The sequence below is a fragment of the Salarias fasciatus genome, chromosome 13, assembly GCF_902148845.1.
Source record: "Salarias fasciatus chromosome 13, fSalaFa1.1, whole genome shotgun sequence".
NCBI lineage: Eukaryota > Metazoa > Chordata > Actinopteri > Blenniiformes > Blenniidae > Salarias > Salarias fasciatus.
In genome coordinates, this window is record NC_043757.1 from 20295730 (window position 1) to 20303357 (window position 7628).

Sequence of the window (7628 nt, forward strand, 5' to 3'; positions counted from 1 at the left end):
ACCCCAGGCGTTAAGTTTTGAGGTTCTGCAACTTCAGCCTTTACTGACTGGGGTATTTTAGATCACTGCAGCCCTGCAGAAGAAGACAAGCAGGTGCTAAGTGGATTACAGCTCCCGAAATCACATTCCTGCTCTGTGACAGCGAGACTGCGAGCCTTTAAAAGATACACCTGAATCCATTTCCAGTCTTTAACATAAGTCAAGTTCATTTGTGTAGCACATCTCGACAATTTGCTTTAAATAAGACACAGAATGGGATTAAGATGGCATGTAGAAAGGCTTCTAAAATAAAAAAGGCTGAAGGTAGTGGCAAATACAGCAGATCTAATTCCGAAGAACGGAGCGTTGAAGCGGAGTGTGAGTTTTCTGGAAGTTTTTCCCAGATGCATCGCTCACGGAAACGAGACGCTGCCTCTGCACGCTTTGTTTAGACTCCAGGGAACCTAAGCAGATCTGGGAGGTCTGGACGGCGCGCAAAATAGCACCAGATCAGAAATGCATTCTGGCCTTAAACCATTCAGTGCCTCACAAAACCAGTGGTGGTATTTTAAAACCAATTGTTTGACACACAGAGAAGGGCCGTGCAAAGAATTGAGAAGTAAAGGTCTGGTTTTCAAGGTCTTGGGAGATTCTTGCAGATGGAGATGTGTGTTTGAGATTTTTTAAGAGACCTGTGGCACTTGTGTGTGTTCTAAAAATGTTCCAAGCTGGTAAAAAAGATTATTATACATTTTTTCTCAAACAGCTGTAAAATCAAGAGATTATCTGACCTATTGAAAGATAACGGATATGACAGTCATGTTAGCAGCTCACACAACATAAACAGGATTGAATTGGATGTTGAATGTTTGTTTTATTAATGTAAGTGTGCTATTCCTATCTATAAATAGAATCCCGTGAAGAGCAAAAAAAAACCGCAGTGTTTTCAGGGAGCAGATTGAGCCTCACCTGATGCTGCATCCGCCGTCTCCATTCACCGTGTGCTCTGATGCTTCCTTTATGTTCTGTGAAAAACATCTCACACAATACTTACCGCACGGTAAAAACTTTATGTTCAGTTCAATACGGAGCAAAATGTCTTACACACTGCAGCTGCTCTATGGAATAATGGATATCTTCAATATTGCAGAGTTCCACACACTGTTTACCAAACTCTTGCAACATAAAGGGGGGGAAAAATCATTAAGCCAATTTATTTGTTTTCACTGGAGTGTGAACTTTGAGATGAATTGTATCAGAGAATACAAACTGTCAGCTGTGGATGAAGTGAACTGAAGCTTGAGTTCCTGATGGTCTTTTTTGCTGACTCCTGCATTAATGCTCTCATTCCTTTCCACCGCCTAAAAGTATGCATTCCATTTTTACTTGCATTGTTAAAGTTGCATAAGCAACAGAGGTGCATGTCAGTCAGGAGGCCTGCAAGCACCACTGGTCCTCTTCTGGACCAGCTTTTTGCTTATCTATATTCGATCCCAGCTTAAAGCCAAAATATCACTATACAAGCCAACGCAAGAGCAGGGTGCACTCAGCTCACAAAGCTTTGACAGCTGATAACAATTACAATAAATACATTAAGATCAAAACCATGAGTGTTTTGCCCTGTGAGCTCTGAAAATTCCAAGATTCCTCGACCCTTCACTTTGATAAAGTAACAATAAAGATCATCAAATGCCTCATGACTATAGAAGTAGTTAGATTTAATGCTAAAAAGGGTAAATCAGCTGTTTCCATTTCTAACAGAATTTTCCTGGCGACTTGTTTTGGTGCAAGTCTTGCCTGACAATTACAGGTGAACCGGCGGTGGCGTGAGGTGTGTGTAGTTCTGGTCTGCCATACGTGTTCTCATCACATTTAACACTTGATTGCTTTCTTCAACTTATTCTGAGCATGAATTTGTCCCGACAAATCAGTGGAACAGGCTGAGAGACGGTGCTGCATCTGCCATCCGTTCTGAAGTGGTGCATTTTTCGGGAGGAGATAGTTTTAAATGTTTGTTTTGGCTTCGCTTCGTATCATTTATCTCCAGGCAACGGCTTCAGATTGGCAGCAAATTTGTTTGAATGTAACCCAAAACAATCAGTGGTCTCTTATCAATTTTTCATGCGCTGGATGAGTCAATAGCATTTCCATTCACTCTAAAGAGGCATCTTATGTTTTGTTTTTTTGTTTCCTACATCAGCAGTGTCTACACACCTAGAAGACAAACTCAAAAATAATGGGTTTTTTTAAGAAATATGACCTTTTTTGTGTTTTTCAAATTATGTTATATTTATTTCCAGGATTATCTTCATTAAAGCTCATTTCAGCCTGAATTATGGTGTTTGAACCGTTTTCATATCAAAAATTAATGGAAATATTTGGAAAGAGGTGCATTCTCTTTCACTTTGTCATATAAAGTGCTTTCATCGTATGTACACGTGTATTATGTGCCAGCTAACATTGGCTTAAAGGAAGTTAAGAGACTGGATTGACGCATAATGTGACTTTTCCATTAGGTCTTAAAGCACTTATTTTAATCCATCAATTCTTCAGTCACAGGGAGTCATAATAATTACTTTGGAATTTAAAGGTTCAACCAAGATGCTGCAGATTTTTATGTAACATCAAATTTTCAATCCATCCATCATCTATACTGCTTTCTCCAACTTAATGTCAGAGGCTGCTGGAGCTGATCCCAGCTGACTGGATGAAGGCAGAGGAAACCTTGAAGAGGACCAACACAGAGTGAGACACACTGTTTCAGCCACACTGCAGGAATTCTAGATTGCCCAGTTAACATTAAATACAGGCTTTGGACGGTGTGAAGGAACCAGAGAAACTCCTCACACTGATATAAGCTCTGAACAGAAATAGCTCAGACTCAGAATCCTCCTTACACTAACCACCACACGATTCCCGAAACTAACTCCATATATAACCTTTAGCGATCCCATTACTTCTCATCCAAGGCAAAAAAGGGTTTAATTTGTCCAAAATTTAGATTTATGATCATATTTTTCTAAGACTCACACTCATGTCAGCCTCAGCTGCACAGTATGCTCAGAGTTGATAAACTTGCTGAATATCAACATGCTAATATTCTCATCATGAGCGAATCAGCACTGAGAGCTATCATGAAAGTAGACACTCGGTCTTGATCAATCATAAACAGATTGCCTTGCATTAGGGGGCCTACTTGACACCCAGCAAAGAAAAATGTTGCCGCAATCGTGGCTTTGTGAAAAAGTACCGGTCTGATGAGGGGCGACAAAGCGCAGCATTAAATTAAGGTACGATGAGCTATAAATGCGAGCCAGAACTGAATGGTGCTGCTTTAGTAATGTTATTTCTTCTCGCACAGTGCAAATCCAGAAATATTCAATGATAATCACATCAAGGGCCTCCCAGGGATCAAGTACGGGAGCCAGTTTGACATTGGCTGCCAGAGCATGTGCGTAGCCCAGCAGACTGAACTCGCTCTTTGAGGATTTTCTGAGAGAAAATAACCACGAGACAAATGCATCAATGTCATTGCATCTGCAGGAGCACTTAATCAGAGAAGAATAGATGTGTTTATTCAAATCTTTGAGGTTGAGGGGACTCTATGCCGCAAACAAGCCCAAGATATTCTCTCATCTATCAGTGGAAGGCTGCTGGAAAACAGTTTTTGATCTCTCAGATCTGAGTCCAAATGACCGGGCGCTTTACGTGAATAACACAGCGTGAAATTTAAGATCACAAATGCGTTTGTTCCTTTGAAACAGCCCGGGAAGATCAAACAAATAATTGAGCACGCTGGGGACAATAAAATGGTAACAAGTTGCGTCGTCTGCGGGAGAACCTGCTTTTACACGTCCGAATATTAAACTCCGTCCTGACATTGCTTTACATTAGAAAGTTCTTGTATCAATTTTATGGGCGACTTATATGGCGTTTTCAAAGTATAACGGCTCTCAGAGGAGTGATCATCCACATCATCATCTCAGTCATTAAAAGTCAGCCAAAGTAACTTTTAATGACATGTTCCCTTGTTATTCTACTAGAAATAACTTGAATATAATTATGTTTTAAAAGCCAATGGTAGAAACTATCCTCTGACCTAGAAAATAAAGAAAGTTTCTCAGCAAGTGTTAAACAGTTATCACAAACAAACTCTTTTATTCTTTAATTCAATGCCCAGGTTTCTGCCTCTACTCATCATCATCATCATCATCATTAATATTATCATCATTATTATTATTTTTATTATTTATTTAATCTGCAATGCTATTTCTCAGTATGCATAAATGGACTTAAATAATAATAGTTGGACAGGTAGGCCCTGAGCCAAAGAACAATTGATTATGTTTTGGTTGGGCTCCAGGTCAATTATTTTTCCACCGTAAGACGGTTATTGTTTTTAATCCATAACAATGAATTTAAGGCATATAGAAGTTTGATTCTGATTCCCGGGGTTATGTTTGCAGGGTCAAGGAATCAAATTAACTTGGATATATAAATAGGAATTATTGTGTTTAGCTGCGGGAGCTGTTTGCTCTGATGCCTCTGCGAGTCTGGGCTTCAGCCAGGTTTAGCTGGAGATCCGCAGTACAAGAAAATGATGATCGCGCTGGGGGGAAGGGGGGGAGGGGGGGGTGCTTTTAATGCTTTTCATTTTAATGAAGTTTGCTTTCCTTTCTTTACCTCTGCCTCATGATTCTTTGCAGAAGTAGTAATTGCCTCACAGGGATTCGGAGACAGTGCGGCTCGCCATGAGACGCTGTCTTAGATATCCATCTCTGACTCTGTTCCTGGGGTAATTAAGGTTCGGAGTCACCTCAGGAGTTATTGTGGCTTCTCAAACTCGCTGCCTTTGGCAATCTGCGGCGGAGCGTGGGGGGTAATCTACCAACGAGGCCGTGTTTGTGGGACTCCGCACGTGTGCGCGCATGGCTGTAAGGCCTCTTATTAAACAAGGGGATTTAGAGGGCAGCTCCCGATGTGTCGTGGGTGATAAAATGAAGAGCTTTTTATCGAGTTCAACGGCAGGCTAAGCCAGAGTAGTGGAGTTTCGAAAAGTGCCTCGTGTCCTCCTGAGTGAACATGTCTGAGCCCATTGCTATTGTTTGAAGTGACTGAGGCATAATTGTTTGAAGAATGGGGCTATTTTTGTCTTTAATATGATGTTGCGGATGGAAATTACACCATATACTCAACAGCCATTAAGCTACTTTGAGTCTCCACATGAGCGAGTCCTCGGCCATTCACATATTAATGAAATAGGTCTGTGTGTTGTCAAGCAAATTACCCGGCGTACAAATGTAATGAATCTCATTACAGAAGTGAATGAAAGAGAAAAATTTGTGAGGCTTATCATAAAATAAGCAGCGGATATCAGAGAAAATAAAGCATGAGGATTGTTCCATCAGTTGGGATAATATCAATAAAGAACAAAATCCATCTATAATTGAGAAAGCATCCCAGTTGGCTCCACAGCAACCGCAACAACATTTAATTGCTTTGTGCCTGAGACAGCTTCTTCAAGTACTTGGGAATCTGGTCTGACAGCACCCTGTCCTTTTCCCAACATAAAGCAAAAACCCCAGTCGGGGCTTTGCCTTTCAGATCGGAGCCATTTCTCGCTGCCTCTCCGGCGGTGAGCCGAGAGCAGCCCGGCCGGCCGGCCCCGGCTTAACATTTTCACCCGATCTGATCATTTCCATGCAAGGAGCAGCCGATGTTAATGACCAAAGCAGACGTCTTGAGTGACACGAGCACTACAGAGGAATGGCACAGCGCAAAGGCGCCTGAATACAAAGAGCGCAGCCCTGCATCCCCAAGAGAGGAGCTTTGATTTATTTACAAACTGTTGAGCTTTGTGATAAGTAACAGCAGCAGAGTCAAGCGCTGGTGGTGCACGCTCGTGTTGATGCCAAAATAAAAGAAAGAAGACAAAAGAGAACTCTCATCTCCCTTCCACTGGCACACTCCTCTTTCCCAGAGTATCTGCTGCCATCACAAGATCACCCTTTCATTGCTGGAGGTGACGCTCTGCACACACCAGCTTTTCAAAGGTGCATGTGATTGATTGCATGTCTTGAAGTGACGCCGAGGTTTGATGCCAGTGTTTCTGACAAGTCGCAGTCGACAGTACAAATAATTTCCTCGGTTCATTTTTTTTTTTTTTTTTCTTTTCTGAAAAGTCACAACGTGCACTTTCCTCCTTCTGCTTCTTCTGAGTCTTATAGTTACAGCACATTGCATTACACCATATCAGTTAAAGAACTTCACTGAAACACTAATATTGCAGATTCTTTTTCAAAGGAAACTTTCAGACCTACATCTTGGCGAGGAAAAAGTCTCACCCCTCTCCCCAAAACTCCTCAGAAATGTTTTCTCTCCGCTGCTCATTAATTTCATTCAAGCGTTTTAAGGTCACAGCGGAAGCTTTGATACAGTATATGTCAGGGTAACAGAAGGTATTTCTGCGTTTTTCCTGTCTTTCCCGTCATGCCAGCATACCTGACATGTTTCCTCATCTGCTGAACGATGTCCTGGTGCAGCCAATTTCTGTGATCATGTCACCACTTTCTCCTGTGACCTGAAAAAGATATTTTTATACAGTGAAGTTGGGTTCATCCTGATCGTCTCATGAATCTCATATGCAGGGTTAACAGCCAGTTGCCGTCTCAATTATGCATCCACCTTCTATCAAACATGGGGTCACGGAGGTCGGTGCTGATCCCAGCTGATGAGAGCTAAGTGCCGGGGTCCACATTGTCCATTAAAGGGCTAACACAGACGGAGAAACACAAACACACAGTTACAACTACAGGCGATTCAGAGTCATCAATTAACCTCTAACGCATGTGTTCAGATTCCACACAGAAATGTCCCCCAGCCCTCAATTGAACCAGCAATAACCTCATTGTGATGCAAGAGAACAAACCGAGCAGCTCCTGGATCGTGTTTTTATTTATTTATTTATTTATTTATTCTCTGAAGACTGTTGGATCCATCCATTGTTCTTTGATGCCACTTTATCCCGTTCAGGGTTATGCGGTGCAGCAGCAATCCCAGCTAACTCTGAATGAAGGCTCGGCACATCCTGAACAACTCGCCAGTCCATCACAGGGCAAATGAAGACGGATGGACACACACATATACAAACACACACATTCACACCTCTGGGCAAATTAGTGTCACTAATTAATCTCACATGCAGGTTTTTTGGTGCAAAACTGAGAGAAAAGCATGCATGCAGTGTGAGAACGTGCAAGTTCCACATAGAATCACGTGTATCTGAACTAACAATTTTCTTCCTATACGACAGGGATTTTTAAGTTTCTTTTTAATACTATCAGTGTTTTTTGGTAGATGTGTGAGTAGCCTGCATGTCCTCCCTATTTACTTGTCTCCATTTATTCAGATATTTCTCTCATGTGTTCAAAGCAGTATTCAGATGGATGACGGATGGACGTTTGCATGAAATCTTACCATTTACTCACATAAAAGTTCAAATTAAAAATGCACATGCCCGAAGCAGTTGTCTTCTCTTTCCCCGTGCATGTCAGCAACTGACACCGCTCACTCCGACTCCGACTGAGGGATGTTTTTGTCCACATGAGAAGCCAGAAGCAGGCAGCTTCCAGAGTGACACGCTGCTTCCA